This window comes from Dendrobates tinctorius, unplaced genomic scaffold (assembly GCF_039654945.1).
Source record: "Dendrobates tinctorius isolate UK_male_01 unplaced genomic scaffold, ASM3965494v1 ptg000126l, whole genome shotgun sequence".
NCBI lineage: Eukaryota > Metazoa > Chordata > Amphibia > Anura > Dendrobatidae > Dendrobates > Dendrobates tinctorius.
Window position 1 is genome coordinate 10,557,025 of NW_027361794.1, and position 20,052 is coordinate 10,577,076.

A 20,052-nucleotide genomic window follows, 5' to 3' on the forward strand; every position below is an offset into this window, starting at 1 on the left:
CATGCCAACTGTCAAGCATCCTGAAACCATTCATGTGTGGGGTTGCTTCTCAGCCAAGGGAATGGGCTCTCTCTCAGTCTTGCCTAAAAACACAGCCATGAATAAAGAATGGTACCAGAATGTCCTCCAAGAGCAACTTCTCCCAACCGTCCAAGAGCAGTTTGGCAATCAACAATGCCTTTTTCAATATGATGGAGCACCTTGCCATAAAGCAAAGGTGATAACTAAATGGCTCATGGAACAAAACATAGAGATTTTGGGACCATGGCCTGGAAACTCCCCAGATCTTAATCCCATTGAGAACTTGTGGTCAATCATCAAGAGACGGGTGGACAAACAAAAACCTTCAAATTCAGACAAAATAAAAGCATTGATTTTGCAAGAATGGACTGCTATCAGTCAGGATTTGATCCAGAAGTTGATTGAGAGCATGTCAGGGAGAATTGCTGAGGTCCTGAAGAAGAAGGGTCAACACTGCAAATATTGACTTGCTGCATTAACTCATTCTAACTGTCAATATAACCTTTTGCTACTCATAATATGATTGCAATTATATTTCTGTATGTGATAAAAACATCTGACAAACACACATAAAAAACAGAGGCCAGCAGATCATGTGAAAATATAATATTTGTGTCATTCTCAAAACTTTTGGCCATGACTGTATGTGGCTGAGGCTGTAAAGTATCCTACGTTGTGGGGGCATCATACTGTGTGTGGCTGGGGGGGCATTGTCCTGTGTGTGGCTGGGGCTGTGGGGGCATTGTACTGTGTGTGACTGGGGCTGTGGGGGCATTGTACTGTGTGTGACTGGGGCTGTGGGGGCATTGTACTGTGTGTGGCTGGAGCTGTGGGCGCATCTTACTGTGTGTGGGGGCATTGTACTGTATGTGGCTGAGGCTGAAAAGTTTCTTACGTTGTGGGGGCATCATACTGTGTGTGCCTGGGGCTGTGGGGGCATTGTCCTGTGTGTGGCATGGGCTGTGGGGGCATTGTCCTGTGTGTGGCTTGGGCTGTGGGGGCATTGTACTGTATGTGGCTGAGGCTGTAAAGTACCCTACATTGTGGGGACATTGTACTGGGGTGGCTGGGGCTGTGGGGGCATCGTGCTGTGTGTGGCTGGGGCTGTAGAGCATTGTACGTTGTGGGGGCATCATACTATGTGTGTCTGGGGCTGTGGGGGCATTGTACTGTGTGGCTGGGGCTGGGGGGCATCATACTGTGTGTGCCTGGGAATGTGGGGGCATTGTCCTGTGTGTGGCTTGGGCTGTGGGGGCATTGTCCTGTGTGTGGCTTGGGCTGTGGGGGCATTGTACTGTATGTGGCTGAGGCTGTAAAGTATCCTACGTTGTGGGGACATTGTACTGGGGTGGCTGGGGCTGTGGGGGCATCGTGCTGTGTGTGGCTGGGGCTGTAGAGCATTGTACGTTGTGGGGGCATCATACTGTGTGTCTGGGGCTGTGGGGGCATTGTACTGTGTGTGGCTGGGGGGCATCATACTGTGTGTGTCTAGAGTTGTGGGGGCATTGTACTGTGTGTAGCCGATTCTCAAGGTACAATGGCAGCCACTCAGCGGAATTAATTCTGCTCAGTATTAAGTGATACAAACAATATAAAATAGTTAATAAGTGGCTCAGGAATTGGTGTAGGAAGGAGGGGTTTGGGTTCCTGCAGATCTGGGCCGACTTCTCAGTTGGCTACAGGTTCTATGCTAGGGACGGGCTGCACCTCAATGGGGAGGGTGCCGCTGTGCTGGGGGAGAAAGGTTAGAGGAGGCTAGAAGGTTGGAGGAGTGTTTAAACTAGGGACGGGGGGGGAGGGTATTCCTTTTATAGGAGGGGAAGACAGTGCAGATAGAGACCTGGGCACAAATAATGACATTGGGGGTGGAGGTGGCATGGGGGGTGGGGTTAGAACAGTTAATAATTTAAGAAAGAATAGAGGTACAGAGAGATACATAAAGTGCATGTATACTAATGCCAGAAGTCTCGCCAACAAAATGGAGGAATTGGAGTTAATGTTGTTGGAACATAATTATGACATGGTGGGATATCTGAGACATGGCTGGACGAGAGCCATGACTGGGCTGTTAATTTACAGGGCTATAGTCTGTTCAGAAATGACCGAACAAATAAGCGAGGGAGAGGTGTGTGTTTATATGTAAAATCATCCTTAAAACCCATCCTTCGTGATAATATATATGAATCTAATGAAAATGTAGAGTCCCTGTGGGTAGAGATAAGGGGAGGGGGGAAAAATAAATTACTGATAGGGGTTTGTTATAAATCTCCAAAAATAATGGAAGCTACAGAGAATATCCTCATAAAGCAAATAGATGAAGCAGCGACTCAAGGAGAAGTCATTATTATGGGGGACTTCAACTACCCTGAAATACATTGGGGAACCGAAACCTGCAGTTCCAGCAAGGGTAATAGGTTTCTGACAACGATGAGAGACAATTACCTTTCACAACTGGTTCAGGACCCAACAAGAGTGGGGGCACTGCTAGACCTAATATTAACCAACAGGCCAGACCGCATATCAAATGTAAGGGTTGAGGGTCACTTGGGTAATAGTGATCACAAATTAATAAGTTTTCATGTATCCTTTAATAAGATGTGTAGTAGAGGGGTTACAAGGACACTAAACTTCAGGAAGGCAAATTTCCAACGGATGAGAGATGATCTTGGTGCAATTAACTGGGACGATATCCTGAGACATAAAAATACACAAAGAAAATGGGAGACGTTTATTAGCATCCTGAATAGGACCTGTGCACAATATATACCGTATGGGAATAAACATGCGAGAAATAGGAGGAAACCACTATGGCTAAATAGAGCTGTAAGGGGCGCAATAAGAGATAAAAATAAAGCATTTAGAGAATTAAAGCAAGTAGGTAGTGATGAGGCATTAACTAAATACAGAAAATTAAATAAAATCTGTAAAAAGCAAATCAAGACAGCAAAGATTGAGACAGAGAGACTCATTGCCAGAGAAAGTAAAAATAATCCCAAAATATTCTTTAACTACATGAATAGTAAGAAGCTAAAAAATGATAGTGTTGGTCCCCTTAAAAATAGTCTGGGTGAAATGGTGGATGAGGATGAGGTAAAAGCTAATATGCTAAATAACTTTTTTTCAACAGTATTTACACAAGAAAATCCCATGACGGATAACATGATCAGGGATAAAAATTCTCCATTAAATGTCACCTGCTTAACCCAGCAGGAAGTATGGCGGCGTCTACAAATCACTAAAATTGACAAATCCCCGGGCCCGGATGGGATACACCCCCGAGTACTGCAGGAATTAAGCACAGTCATAGATAGACCACTATTTTTAATCTTTAAAGATTCCATAATAACAGGGTCTGTACCACAGGACTGGCGTATAGCAAATGTGGTGCCAATATTCAAAAAGGGGACAAAAACTGAACTTGGAAATTATAGGCCAGTAAGTTTAACCTCAACTGTGGGTAAAATCCTGGAGGGTTTTCTAAGAGATACTATACTGGAGTATCTGGAGAAGAATAACCTTATGACCCAATATCAACATGGGTTTACAAGAGACCGTTCCTGTCAGACTAATCTGATAAGCTTTTATGAAGAGGTAAGTTTCGGACTGGACCAAGGGAATGCAGTGGACGTGGTGTACATGGACTTTTCAAAAGCTTTTGATACGGTGCCACACAAAAGGTTGATACATAAAATGAGAACAATGGGGATAGGGGAAAATATGTGTAGGTGGGTTAAGAGCTGGCTCAGGGATAGGAAACAAAGGGTGGTTATTAATGGAGCACACTCGGACTGGGTCACGGTTAGCAGTGGGGTACCACAGGGGTCAGTTTTGGGCCCGCTTCTTTTTAACATATTTATTAATGACCTTGTAGGGGGCATAGAGAGTAGAATTTCAATATTTGCAGATGACACTAAACTCTGCAGGGTAATTAATACAGAGGAGGACAATTTTATATTACAGGAGGATTTATGTAAACTAGAAGCTTGGGCTGATAAATGGCAAATGAGCTTTAATGGGGATAAATGTAAGGTCATGCACTTGGGTAGAACGAACAAGTTGTATAATTATGTGCTTAATTGTAAAACACTGGGCAAAACAGTCACTGAAAAAGACCTGGGTGTATGGGTGGACGACAAACTCACATTTAGTGGCCAGAGTCAAGCAGCTGCTGCAAAGGCAAATAAAATAATGGGATGCATTAAAAGAGGCATAGATGCTCATGAGGAGAACATAATTTTACCTCTATATAAGTCACTAGTGCGACCACACTTAGAATACTGTGTACAGTTCTGGTCTCCGGTATATAAGAAAGACATAGCTGAACTGGAGCGGGTGCAGAGAAGAGCGACCAAGGTTATTAGGGAACTAGGGGGTCTGCAATACCAAGACAGGTTCTTACACTTGGGGTTATTTAGTTTGGAGAATCGAAGGCTTAGGGGTGATCTTATTACAATGTATAAATATATGTGGGGACAATACAAAGACCTTTCTAATGATCTTTTTACTCTTAGACCTGTGACGGGGACAAGGGGGCATTCTCTACGTCTGGAGGAAAGAAGGTTTAAGCATACTCACAGACGCGGATTCTTTACTGTAAGAGCAGTGAGACTATGGAACTCTCTGCCATATGATGTTGTAATGAGTGATTCACTACTAAAATTTAAGAAGGGACTGGATGCCTTTCTTGAAAAGTATAATATTACAGGGTATATACACTAGTCTCCTTAATATTGCGTTGATCCAGGGAGCTAGTCTGATTGCCGTATGTGGAGTCGGGAAGGAATTTTTTTCCCAATGTGAAGCTTACTGTTGCCACATGGGTTTTTTTGCCTTCCTCTGGATCAACATGTTAGGGCAAGTTAGGATAGGATATGGGTTGAACTAGATGGACTTAAAGTCTCCCTTCAACCTTAATAACTATGTTACTATGTAATAATTATATTAATATTGAGCAGAATTTCAGCCTATTAATTTGGCGTCCACAGAAGCAGGGCCGGTTTTAAGCAAAGTGGGGCCTTAGGCAAAAGTTTAAAATGGGGCCCCAAATGCTAACATATTGCACATCACACAGAAGCATTTCTGTTGTTGTTACCGGCGCTGAGTTCAGGCCGCTAAACGAGTGTGATCAACAATATTGAAGTCGTTCGCTTGTTTCCCGGCCTCTTTCCACAGGCTGAGGAAGAATGAAGGGACAGAACAAACACAATTAGATCCATCTGTCCCCATACAGTATCATGTTATCAGCAGCACATCTACAGTTTACACCGGGCGATGTGCTGCTGAGAACAAAGATTTTTGTTATGGCATAAACAATCCAATCACTTGATGAATATGCAGCATTTTGCCTGTTTAGTATAAAACACCTCATAGTCCTCCATATATTATAATGTGCACCACAGTCCTCCATATTGTAAAATGCACACCCCATAGTCCTCGATATAATATAATGTGCCCCATAGTCCTCCATATAGTATAATACACTCCCCATAGTATGATACTCTCCCTATAGTCCTCCATATATTAAAATACACTCCTCAGTCCTCCATACAGTATTATACACTTCCCATAGTCCTCCATATAGTACAGGGTGGGCCATTTTTATGGATACACCTAAATATAATGGGAATGGTTGGTGATATCAACTTCCTGTTTGTGGCACATTAGTATATGGGAGGGAAAAACTTTTCAAGATGGATGGTGACCATGGCGGCCATTTTGAAGTCGGCCATTTTGGATCCAACCTTATTTTTTTCAATGGGAAAAGGGTCATATGACACATCAAACGTGCTGAGAATTTCACAAGAAAACAATGGTGAGCTTGGATTTAACGTAACTTTATTCTTTCATGAGTTATTTACAAGTTTCTCTTTGTTTACAGACATTGACATGTCGCAGAGGTTAACACGTGAGGAGCAGATAGAAATTGTGTTGATGTATGGTGAACTCAGTACCCGGGTCATTATAGCAGATTTCAATGCAAGACACCCTACACCAGAAAGCTGTCACCATTCCCATTTTATTTACGTGTATCCATATACAGTGGGGCAAAAAAGTATTTAGTCAGTCAGCAATAGTGCAAGTTCCACCACTTAAAAAGATGAGAGGCGTCTGTAATTTACATCATAGGTAGACCTCAACTATGGGAGACAAACTGAGAAAAAAAAATCCAGAAAATCACATTGTCTGTTTTGTTTTCATTTTATTTGCATATTATGGTGGAAAATAAGTATTTGGTCAGAAATAGTGTTGAGCATTCCGATACCGCAAGTATCGGGTATCGGCCGATACTTGCTGTATCGGAATTCCGATACCGACTTCCGATATTTTTTCAATATCGGAATTCGGCATCGGAATCGGAAGTTCAGTTGATTGACAGCCTGACGTCATCATGATGCGCGGTGTGTGCGCATCATGATGCGCCGTCATTTCGGGCCTTCCGGGGGTCTCTGCCGGCCTGCCGGGGGGCTGTGCCGGCCTGCCGGGGGGCTGTGTGGACTGCCCGGGGTCTGTACCGGCCTGCCGGGGGGCTGTGCCGGCCTGCCGGTGGTCTGTGCACCCTGTGGGGGTCTGTACCGGCCTGCCGGGGGGCTGTGCCGGCCTGCCGGTGGTCTGTGCACCCTGTGGGGGTCTGTACCGGCCTGCCGGGGGGCTGTGCCGGCCTGCCGGTGGTCTGTGCACCCTGTGGGGGTCTGTACCGGCCTGCCGGGGGGCTGTGCCGGCCTGCCGGGGGGCTGTGCCGGCCTGCCGGGGGGCTGTGCTGATGTCCGGGGGTCTGTGCAAGCATCGTCCGATGGGACTACAAGTCCCATCTGGCGATGCCTGCTACCATGACAGTGATTGACACATTAGCCAATGATGGGACAGTAGTAGTCCCATCATCCGGCTAATGTGTTAAATGTTAAAAAAAAATACTACATACATACTACATGCTACATACATACTACATGCTACATACATACTACATATATACTACATACATGCTACATACATGCTGCATGCTACATACATACTACATACATACTACATACATGCTACATACATACTACATGCATGCTACATACATACTACATGCATGCTACATACATACTACATGCATGCTACATACATACTACATGCATGCTACATACATACTACATGCATGCTACATACATACTACATGCTACATACATACCACATACATACATACTACATACTACATATATACTACATGCATGCTACATACATACTACATGCTACATACATACCACATACATGCTACATACATACTACATATATACTACATACATACATACTACATACATACTACATACATACTACATACATACTACATGCATGCTACATACATACCACATGCTACATACATACCACATACATACTACATACATACTACATACTACATATATACTACATGCATGCTACATACATACTACATGCTACATACATACTACATACATACTACATACATACTACATGCTACATACATACATACCACATACATACTACATGCATGCTACATACATACTACATGCTACATACATACCACATACATACTACATACATACTACATACATACTACATGCTACATACATACTACATATATACTACATGCATGCTACATACATACTACATGCTACATACATACCACATACATACTACATACATGCTACATACATACTACATATATACTACATGCATGCTACATACATACTACATATATACTACATGCATGCTACATACATACTGCATGCTACATGCATGCTACATACATACTGCATGCTACATGCATGCTACATACATACTGCATGCTACATGCATGCTACATACATACTGCATGCTACATGCATGCTACATACATACTACATACATACTACATGCTACATACATACCACATATATACTACATACATACAATACATTCATACAATACATACATAGACATACAGTACATATAACATAGAGTAACATACTTACCAATACTTGTCACATTGTTCCCCGAAGCCATTGTCTTTTCCGGAATAAATATTAACATAACCACAAAAATACTCACCCACGATCCGAAGCAGTCCACGAGTGTGTCCCACGATGATCTTGGGTAGAGAACTGCAGCATCAGATGATGCTGCCGTTCTCTACGGGCTGCAGGAATCCAATGACGGAAGGTAGGTATCCTTCCGCACTGTATTCCTCCGCCACTTAAAAAAAAAAAAAAAAGTCCCTAGTCTCACTTTATGCCATTGCTGTGTGGGAATTTCTCACACAGCAATGGCATAAAGTGAGACTAGGGACTTTTTTTTTTTTTTTTTAAGTGGCGGAGGAATACAGTGCGGAAGGATACCTACCTTCCGTCATTGGATTCCTGCAGCCCGTAGAGAACGGCAGCATCAGCTGATCCTGCAGTTCTCTACCCAAGATCGTCGTGGGACACACTCGTGGACTGCTTCGGATCGTGGGTGAGTATTTTTGTGGTTTGTTATGTTAATATTTATTCCGGAAAAGACAATGGCTTCGGGGAACAATGTGACAAGTATTGGTAAGTATGTTACTCTATGTTATATGTACTGTATGTCTATGTATGTATTGTATGAATGTATTGTATGTATGTAGTATATATGTGGTATGTATGTAGCATGTAGTATGTATGTAGTATGTATGTAGCATGCATGTAGCATGCAGTATGTATGTAGCATGCATGTAGTATATATGTAGTATGTATGTAGCATGCATGTAGTATATATGTATGAATGTATGTAGCATGTAGTATGTATGTGGTATGTATGTAGCATGTAGTATGTATGTAGTATGTATGTAGTATGTATGTAGTATGTATGTAGCATGTAGTATGTATGTAGCATGCATGTAGTATATATGTAGTATGTATGTAGCATGTAGTATGTATGTAGTATGTATGTAGTATATATGTAGTATGTATGTAGCATGTAGTATGTATGTAGCATGCATGTAGTATATATGTAGTATATATGTAGCATGTAGCATGTATGTAGTATGTATGTGGTATGTATGTAGCATGTAGTATGTATGTAGCATGCATGTAGTATATACGTAGTATGTATGTAGCATGTAGTATGTATGTAGCATGCATGTAGTATATATGTAGTATGTATGTAGCATGTAGTATGTATGTAGCATGCATGTAGTATATATGTAGTATGTATGTAGCATGTAGTATGTATGTAGCATGCATGTAGTATATATGTAGTATGTAGCATGTAGTATGTATGTAGCATGCATGTAGTATATATGTAGTATGTAGCATGTAGCATGCATGTAGTATGTATGTAGTATGTATGTAGTATATATGTGGTATGTATGTAGCATGTAGTATGTATGTAGCATGTAGTATGTATGTAGCATGCAGTATGTATGTAGCATGCATGTAGTATATATGTAGTATGTATGTAGTATATATGTAGTATGTATGTTGCATGTAGTATTTATGTAGTATGAATGTAGCATGTATGTAGCATGTATGTAGTATGTAGTATGAATGTAGCATGTATGTAGTATGCATGTTGTATGTATGTAGCATGTAAATTTTTTTTTTTTTTTTTACATTCAACACATTAGCCGGATGATAGGACTATTACTGTCCCATCATTGGCTAATGTGTCAATCACTGTCATGGTAGCAGGCATCGCCCGATGGGACTTGTAGTCCCATCGGACGATGCCTGCACAGCCCCCCGGCAGGCCGGCACAGCCCCCCGGCAGGCCGGCACAGCCCCCCGGAGCCTGCACAGACCACCGGCAGGCCGGCACAGCCCCCCGGCAGGCCGACACAGCCCCCCGGAGCCTGCACAGCCCCCCGGCAGGCCGGCACAGCCCCCCGGCAGGCCGGCACAGCCCACCGGAGCCTGCACAGACCACCGGCAGGCCGGCACAGCCCCCCGGCAGGCCGGCACAGACCACCGGAGCCTGCACAGACCCCCTGGCAGGCCGGCACAGCCCCCCGAAAGGCCCGTACAGACCCCAGAGAGGCTGTACAAGGGCAGGAAAGGGTTTTTCTTATTCCGATACCGGAAGTCCCATAGACTTGAATGGGACTTCCGGTATCGGAATCGGCGATACCGATACTTTTTTTAAAGATCGGCCGATACCATCCGATACGATACTTTGAAGTATCGGACGGTATCGCTCAACTCTAGTCAGAAACAAAATTTCATCTCAATACTTTGTGATATATCCTTTGTTGGCAATGACAGAGGTCAAACGTTTTCTGTAAGTCTTCACAAGGTTGCCACACACTGTTGTTGGTATGTTGGCCCATTCCTCCATGCAGATCTCCTCTAGAGCAGTGATGTTTTTGGCTTTTCGCTTGGCAACACGGACTTTCAACTCCCTCCAAAGGTTTTCTATAGGGTTGAGATCTGGAGACTGGCTAGGCCACTCCAGGACCTTGAAATGCTTCTTACGAAGCCACTCCTTCGTTGCCCTGGCGGTGTGCTTTGGATCATTGTCATGTTGAAAGACCCAGCCACGTTTCATCTTCAATGCCCTTGCTGATGGAAGGAGGTTTGCACTCAAAATCTCACGATACTGAAACTGAATGGGAGGAGACACAGATTAGATATTAGAAAAAACTTTTTGACAGTTAGAGTGATCAATGAGTGGAACAGGCTGCCACGAGAAGTGGTGAGTTCTCCTTCAATGGAAGTCTTCAGAGGCTGGACAGACATCTGACTGGGATGATTTAGCGAATCCTGCTTTGAGCAGGGGGTTGGACCAGATGGCCCAGGAGGTCCCTTCCAACTCTACGATTCTATGATTCTATGATACATGGCCCCATTCATTCTTTCATGTACCCGGATCAGTCGTCCTGGCCCCTTTGCAGAGAAACAGCCCCAAAGCATGATGTTTCTACCACCATGCTTTACAGTAGGTATGGTGTTTGATGGATGCAACTCAGAATTCTTTTTCCTCCAAACACGACAAGTTGTGTTTCTACCAAACAGTTCCAGTTTGGTTTCATCAGACCATAGGACATTCTCCCAAAACTCCTCTGGATCATCCAAATGCTCTCTAGCAAACTTCAGACGGGCCCGGACATGTACAGGCTTAAGCAGTGGGACACGTCTGGCACTGCAGGATCTGAGTCCATGGTGGTGTAGTGTGTTACTTATGGTAGGCCTTGTTACATTGGTCCCAGCTCTCTGCAGTTCATTCACTAGGTCCCCCCGCGTGGTTCTGGGATTTTTGCTCACCGTTCTTGTGATCATTCTGACCCCACGGGGTGGGATTTTGCGTGGAGCACCAGATCGAGGGAGATTATCAGTGGTCTTGTATGTCTTCCATTTTCTAATTATTGCTCCCACAGTTGATTTCTTCACTCCAAGCTGGTTGGCTATTGCAGATTCAGTCTTCCCAGCCTGGTGCAGGGCTACAATTTTGTTTCTGGTGTCCTTTGACAGCTCTTTGGTCTTCACCATAGTGGAGTTTGGAGTCAGACTGTTTGAGGGTGTGCACAGGTGTCTTTTTATACTGATAACAAGTTTAAACAGGTGCCATTACTACAGGTAATGAGTGGAGGAAAGAGGAGACTCTTAAAGAAGAAGTTACAGGTCTGAGAGCCAGAAATCTTGATTGCTTGTTTCTGACCAAATACTTATTTTCCACCATAATATGCAAATAAAATGAAAAAAAAAAACAGACAATGTGATTTTCTGGATTTTTTTTCTCAGTTTGTCTCCCATAGTTGAGGTCTACCTATGATGTAAATTACAGACGCCTCTCATCTTTTTAAGTGGTGGAACTTGCACTATTGCTGACTGACTAAATACTTTTTTGCCCCACTGTAAATGGCCCACCAAAAAAAAAAAAAGTTTGCCTCATCACTGAACATAATGTTCTGTGTAAACTGAGGGTACTGTTCCAATTTTTGTTTTGCCCATTCTGCAAATTCAGCGCTCCGATCTGGGTCACCAACCATTCCAATTTTATTTAGGTGTGTCCATATAAATGGCCCACTGTTGTGAATGCATTTTCTGGTTCACCTCTGGCTTCTGGTGAGGGTGATGGAGCTGGCTGTGCTGACAGAGGAGTAGTGAGTTCTCTATCTGGACTCCCTCTGTTGGTGAAAGGAGGTAATGAAGCTGATCTAAATGGCAGAGACCTGCCACCTGAGGAGGACGACTGCGATTGGACATCAGGAGTCTTTGATTGGATTTAAGGCAGCCGACTCCCTATTTTCTTGCTGGTGATTTCTCCTGCCTGTGGCTTCTGGTTTCCAGTTCGGTTCCTGCCTTCTGAAAGCTAAGTTTGCTCTACTATTGTGAGTTTTGGTCTGGTTTCTTAGTTTTTTGTGTTCAGCCAGCCCCGGCTGGGGCTGTGCTGAATTCCCATTTTTGTCTCTGATTATTTCAGTTTGTTTTTGTCCCTGATCAGTTGATCTCTTTTGCTCTGTCTTCAGAATATACCTGAGTGCTGATATAGGGTCTAGCGACTTCAGGGCTTTTTCCTATCAGACGTGTTGGACATCTTTTTGGCAGGGTTTTTCCGGATTGCAGACAGCAGCTTTCCTTTCCTATCCTTTCTAGTTAGTGTGGGCCCCACCGTTTGCTCAGCCTATCTTTCTGTGCTTGTGTTTTCATCTTGTTTCACAGACAATACATGTTGGTGGCTGTCTATTGCTTTGGGGTCTGCTCTGGGGCAGTTTAGATTTTCCCTTTTCTTTCTTTAGGCTTATTTAGTTCTCCAGCCATGACGAGGCATCTAGGACCACCGTAGGCACGCTGCACGGCTACTGCTAGTTGTTGTGGATAAGATCAGGGGTCTGCAATCCGCTAGTTACCAACCTCTCTGGTTTTCTGGGCTTAGCTTGCTTTTTGTTTTTCCTCCTCGGTGACTCATTCATAACACTGCTGTGTTGGGGTAGAGAGTTCCAGAGTATGGGGGAAGCACGGGAGAAGTCTTGTATGCGGTTGTGGGAAGAGATAAGAGGGGAGTAGAGAAGATCTTGAGAGGATTGAAGCTTGCGTGTGGGTAAGTACCTGGAGACCATGTCACAGATGTATGGAGGAGACAGGTTGTGGATGGCTTTGTATGTCATAGTTAGGGTTTTGGTCCACGGGTAGACAGTCACACTCAAAATTGAATGTCACTTGCATCAGAGTCATTAAAGGAATTATTATGATTTTTATTAATTTTTTTTTTCCAATAAATCAAGAAAAGTGAAAAAACACCGCAAACAGAGATCAGATTCCAAACATGAGTATTACACGGTTACGTTTTGACCTATACCTAGGTCTTTCTCAAACCATACTCAATAGGAGTGTCAAGGTATATGGAAAGAGGACAATTTTTCAGAGTCTCAAAGTAAGGGCTGTGGCAAGAGAGCGGCAGGGATCAACACTGCAGATCCCTGCCGCTCTCTTGCCACAGCCCTTACTTTGGGACTCTGAAAAATTGTCCTCTTTCCATATACCTTGACACTCCTATTGAGTATGGTTTGAGAAAGACCTAGGTATAGGTCGAAACGTAACTGTGTAATACTCATGTTTGGAATCTGATCTCTGTTTGCGGTGTTTTTTCACTTTTCTTGATTTATTGGAAAAAAAAAAAAAAATTAATAAAAATCATAATAATTCCTTTAATGACTCTGATGCAAGTGACATTTAATTTTGAGTGCGACTGTCTACCTGTTGACTTTTACCTGTGGTATATCCACGTTCAGTCAGCACCTCCTCCTACAGCACGAGTGCGCGTCTTTATTTTTTCTATATAGTTAGGGTTTTGAACTGGAGCCTCTGAACGATAGGAAGCCAATGAAGGGCTTGGCAGAGGAGAGGCTGGGGAATAACGGGGAGACAGGTGGATTAGTCAGGCAGCAGAGTGTAGGATGGATTTCAGTGGTGCCAGAGGGTAGACCAGAGAGTAGGAGGTTGCAGTAGTCGAGGCAGGAGATAAGGGCGTGCAGTAGTGTTTTTGTGGTTTCATGGTCAAGGAATGCACAGATCCGGGAAATATTTTTGAGTTTGAGATGGCAGGAGGAGGCAAGGGTTTGGATATGTGGCTTGAAAGAGAGGGCAGAGTCAAGGATACCCAGAGGCACCGAGCATGCAGGACTGGGGAAAGTGAGCAGCCATTCATATTGATGGATAGGTCTGGTGGAGGGGTAGAGTGAGATGGGGGAAAGATTATGAATTCAGTTTTGTCCATGTTGTTTTAGTAAGCAAGCAGAGAAGAAAGCTGAAATAGCAGACAGACATTGTGGGATTATGGTAAGGTGAGGTCAGGTCCAGATACGTAGATCTGCGTGTCATCGGCAGAGATGATACTGCAACACGTGGGATTTCATGACCTGTCCCAGGCTGAAGGTGTAGATGGAGAAGAGTAGGGGTCCTAGAGCTGAGCTTTGAGGAACACCGAAAGGGGGCGAGGTGAGGAGGTGGTGTGGGAGTGGGAGACACTGAATGTTCAGTCTGTTAGATATAAGATCCAGGATAGGGCCAAACCTGTGATGCCAAGAGATGAGAATCTGTAGCAGGAGGAAATGCTCCACAGTGTCGAAGGCAGAAGACAGGTCCAGGAGAAGGACAGAGTAGTGTCGCTTGCTCTTGGCGGTTAGTAGGTCATTGGTGACTTTAGTAAGGGCAGTTTCAGTTGAGTGCTGCAGTCAGAAGCCTGATTGTAAGCGGTCAAAGAGGGATCAGGAGAGGTGGGAGGACAGTTCAAGATGGACATGCTGTTCCAGTAGTTTTGAGGCATAATGGAGAAGAGATATCGGGCAATTGCTAGACAGAGAATGGGTCAAGGGAGGTCTTTTTGAGGATGGGTGTGATCGAGGCATGTTTGAAGGATGAGGGGAACACACCATTTGTGAGAGGTTGAAGAGGTGTGTTAGAGTAGGGATAAAGACTGTGGCGAGGTTAGGGATGAGGTGGGACGGGAGCGAGTCAAGCTTGCAAGTGGTGAGGTGTGATCTTGATAGGAGGGTGGAGAGCTGATCTTCTGTCATGGTGAAGTTGGTTTTGGATGAACAGGGCTGAGCAGCTAAGAGGGGCATTGGGGGCTGTGGGCCAAAGCTTTCTCTGATCGTATCAATCTTCTGCTTAAAGAAGGAGGCAAAGTCTTCAGTGGTAATGAGAGGAGGTGATGTTGGGGGACAGAGTAGAGAATTGAAAGTGTTGAAAAGCTGTTTAGGGTTGTGAGACAGGGAGGATATGAGAGTTGAAAAATAAGTTTGTTTTGCAGCAGTGAGCGTTGACTTGAAGCTGGTGAGGGACTGCTTGTATGCGGTTAAGTGCTCGGCCGAGCGGGATTTCTTCCATCTCCGCTCAGCAACCCTGGAAGCCCGTCTCAGTTAGTTGGTGAGGCTGGTCAGCCAGGGCTGCCTGTTGATTGTATGAGTTTTGCTATGTGTGAGGGGGCGGCAGAGTCAAGTGCTGCTGTTATTGTAGTGTTATAAAAGGTGGCAGCAGAATCTGTGTCATGAAGTGAAGATATGTCTGTAAGAGGGAGAAGGGACTCAGAGAACGATTGTAAAATTGATATGTTTGAGATTTCTACGAGGGTGAGCGAGTTTGTGGAGTAGGGTTTGTGCAGTAGGAGAGGAGAGGGAAGAGAATGTCAGTAGGTTGTGGTCAGAAAGGGGGAGGGGTGAGTTATTGAGATTAGTAAGGGAACAGAGGCAGGTGAAGATAAGGTCCAGCATGTGACCATCTTTGTGAGAGGCCGCAGAGGACCATTGAGTGAGGCCAAAGGAGGCAGTGAGCGATAAAAGTTTAGAGGCAGCCGGGGTGGAAGCATCAATAGGGATGTTGAAGTCACCCATGAGGATTGTGGGGATGTCAGCAGAGAGGAAATGAAGTAGCCAGGTGGTGAAGTGGTCGAGAAAGGTGGAGCTGGCTAGTTCTGGGGGGTGGTAGATGAGAGCCAGCTGGAGGTTGGAGGGGGAGTAGATGCGGATGCAGTGCACCTCAAACGAGGGAAGAGTGGCGGAGGGTGGTAGTGGAATTGGGGTAAAGGACCAGGTATCAGAGAGGAGCAAGCCAACTCCTCCACCACGTTTGTTGCTGGGGCGAGGGGTGTAAGAGAGGTGGAATCCGCGGTAAGAGAGTGCGGCTGGAGAGGCTGAGTCAGAGGGGGGTGAGCCAGGTTTCGGTGATGCCAAGGATGGAGAGTTTGTTGGTGATGAAGAGGTCATGGATAAATGACAGTTTGTTACAGACAGAGCGTGCGTTCCATAGTGCTCCAGGTAGGGAGACCGGGGGCTGCAAGAATGGGTATGAGGTTATCATGGTTGCGAAAACGTGTAGAGGATCAAGGCTGGATGTTAGAAGTGAGTATGGGGATGTGTTGAGGTAGTCCATGAGCCGGGCCAGATATCGGTACTACCCGGAGTGACTAATTCTCTTTGGTGTTTTTAGGTAGATGCATGTCTGTAGTTTATGTTTTGATATGATAGCCCTTGCACATCAGTAGCTTAACCCCTTCAGGCCTATTTGTACCCAAATGCCTAGGCCATTTTTTGTAAATCTGACCTGTCACTTCATGCGGTAATAACTTTGGGACGCTATCACCTACCCACGCCATTCTGAGATTGTTTTCTCATGACATATTGTACTTCATGGTAGTGCTAATTGTGAGTCAATAGATTTTACCTTTCTGCATAAAAAAATTACACGAAAATTTGGGAAAAATTCGCTAATTTTTGAACTTTGAAATTCTCTACTTTTTACAAAAATGCTGATACCCCCCATAACAGTTATTAGTTTACATTCTCCACATGTCTACTTCACATTGGCATCATTTTGGAAATGAAATTTTATATTTTTCGGATGTGATAAGGCTCATAATTTTATATGCAATTTTTAAAGTTTACGACTAAATTTCCAAAACCCATTTTTCCAAGGACCAAGTCAGTTCGGACATCACTTTATGGGTCTTGTATAACAGAACCCACCCATACATTACCCCATTTTGCAAACTACACCCCTCAAGGTGTCCAAAACGGATTTTCAAAACTTTGTTAACCCCTTAGGTGTTGCACAGGAATTCAAGCAAAATGACAGTGAAATATCAAAATTTCAATTTTTTGGCAGATATTCCATTGTAATCCAATTTTACCTGCAACCCAGCAAGGGTTAACAGCATACCCAAACCCAAAATTGGTTACCCCAATTCCGCAGTTTATAGAAACACCCCACATGGACACGTAAACTAAATTATGGGCGCGCAAGAGGGCTCAGCACAGAAGGAGAGCTAGTCGGTTTTTGGGATAATAGATTACACTGGAAGAAATCCAGTGGGCCATGTCGTATTGGAGAGATCCTGAGGTACCCCCAGAGTGTAAACCCCCAAAAGGTTACCGCATTTTGGAAACTACACCCCCTAAGGAATGTTTTAGGGGGTATAGTAACCACTTTGACCCAACAAGCGCGCTATTGGAGTTTCATGCACTTGGTTGAGGAAATTGAAAAGTACGTTTATCATCGAAAAATGTCGCTTTAGGCCCACATTTTTCATTTTGAAAAGGGGGACCAGGAAAAAGTACACCCCACTTTTTATTCCCCATTGTCTCCCGAACACGGCAATACCACAAGTGTTGTCTAAAACCACAGTATTGGCGCACGGCAGGCTTCGTAAGCGAAGCTGCGGCAAAATTCACTAAGAAATCTATGGGGCCATGTCACATTTGGAGACACCCTGAGGTCCCGCACAGTGGAAACCCCAAAAAAGTGACCCCATTTTTGAAACTACACCCCCTAAGGAATGTTTTAGGAGGTACAGTAACCACTTTGCACCGGGAACCGGCTCCCGACCCGCGGCGATCGCCCGGCCTATGATCCGGGTACAATTCGCCGTACCGCTACGGCGGCCGGCGCGAAGGGGTTAATGGTATTTTTCACCTTTTGAATAGATCCTACCTATATTTCCAAAAAATAATGATTAAAGGTCGATTTAGGGGAAATGCCAAAATGTCAATACAATGCATGTAGTATTTGCAACAAAATTTAATCCAAGTTATGTAAATACACACTGAACATGTCATGGGCTTGTCCATACTAGTGTGAGTGTGTGTGTATATATATATATATATATATATATATATATATATCTCTCCAACAATGTAGACCAGCTCACTCCTGTGAACCACAGCTGACCTGGTTAACTCCGTTGTGCCCGGATCTGGATGTGGGAGTCCATCCATACAAATGTGAACAACGACAAAGCAAAGTCCAGCAATAACATGAGCAATCAAGGATGCTGTTAAAATTTTTTTTCTTTTTATTCATAAATCCATTAAAATGCAACGGTCCAAGCAGTTCAAAACAGCAATAACGCAGGAAAGTAGTGCAGATAGGACCACGCGTTTCAGCGGTAGAACCCGCCTTCTTCACGGTCCAGATTTTTAACAGCATCCTGGATTGCTCACGTTATTGCTGGACTTTGCTTTGTCGTTGTTCATAATATATATATATATATATATATATATATATATATAGTGTGTGTATGTATAATTATATAACGTTACTCCATAATATCTTCAACATCAGACTCTGAATCTGACTGTTGTTCTACTGGCTCGTCTTCAATACCCTTGTTCTGGCATGTCTGTAACCTGCACATGTCCGTGCACTTCAGGCCATTGCTGAGGCAAGTACACTGAGGAAGTTCGCATGACCGCACACACTTGCAGGACAGTAGCTGGATAATAGCTTCTGGTGCTGGTGCCCCTCGCATCCACTTGACAACAAGCTTTCTGTCATTATCTATCATCCAACCGCAGTCTGTTGGGTTTGCAACAAATGGCTGGCTCTGCAGACTTCTCCAGATCGCAGCCTGGTAGTTTGCACGCAGTGCATGCATGAAAAGGCAGTCTTGGCAAGGAGGGAGTTGACTTGACTCTACCACTCCACGTCTGGCACAGAACAGCTGATACCAGAGCCTGTTTACCTCAGTTGTTTGGGTAGTTGGCAGGTACATGTGGCAGGTGATTTCCTGTAACTTCTCAAAGAGTTCGGGAGACACTTCCCATGAACGACCAACTTCCTGAAAGGCATCCTGGTATGGCTTGTTCATCTTCAACTGCTTGAGTGTCGTCATCTTCCCACGGCCAGCGAATGCACTGACTGTGTCACAGCCTGTAAATGTATGCATACCAATCAATGAATCACACACGATGCCTCCCAATGTTCTGCTCAGAGTGGTGATATCCAGGAATCTTGTCCGGTTCTGTGTACCGCATTTCTGGAACAGGTGGGATGGGATTTTGTGGCACATGCCCAGACACAGGACCATGACATCAGTATCCTCTGAAGTGATGATGACAGACTTGTAACCAGATTCTGCTGCATGAAGAGCATGGAGAAGGAGGCGTGTGTCTGCTTCTTCTTGACTTGACTTAAGGTCAGCAGCCTCTTCCCACAGTTCTTTGGTGATCTTAAAGCAGAGCTGCTCACATGTGACATACATCTCCTTCTCAAGCTTCTCCCTGTGGTGTTTCGCCTTCCATTCTTCTACCAGAAACTTTATGAGACTTGCCTTGTTGGAGGAATTACTTAGTAGCTTTCTCCACTGCTGGATGTTGTGCCCATGTTGAATGTTCTTGAAATGGATCCCTGTGCCTTCATATCTGTTGACTCTTTCTGTATCTTTGATGGATGTCTCCTTGTAGACGTCAAAGACAATATCAATGCGCTTGCTCTTAGCACCCTCATGGATAGCGCGACTCATTGCTGTGCCTGCTAGCTGGGCAAATGTTGCATCGTTTCCCTTCAGTTTCTGAACCAGGCTCATCCCATCAATGATGGTTGCAGAGGGCTCAGGGATCACCTCTGCAGGAGGAACATTCCTCTCCATCTCCCTTGCTAGGGCAGCCTTGTTGGTCTTGCGGATAGACCCATCACCATTGGCAAGTGCCCATGGCAATGGCCCCAGGGGATGAGTCAAGACATCACTCATTTGTAGCTTTCTGTTCTCAGCTACAAGTATCATCTGGCCAAATAGGTTCCTGTCAGCCTTCAAAATTACCTCCTTGCCAAGGCCTTGTCTGTGTGTCTTCATTCTGATGTTAGA

General features: G+C 44.3%; 1 long non-coding RNA gene across 1 annotated transcript in view; it reads right to left on the bottom strand.

The window, feature by feature from the left end:
- Positions 1-2,590: 2,590 nt before the first annotated feature.
- Positions 2,591-20,052, bottom strand: part of LOC141047347 (uncharacterized) — a 60,682-nt gene continuing 43,220 nt past the window's right edge. Inside the window, exon 2 of the long non-coding RNA XR_012219772.1 lies at positions 2,591-2,712. This is a non-coding gene — a long non-coding RNA (uncharacterized lncRNA). The remainder of the gene's footprint in view (positions 2,713-20,052) is intronic.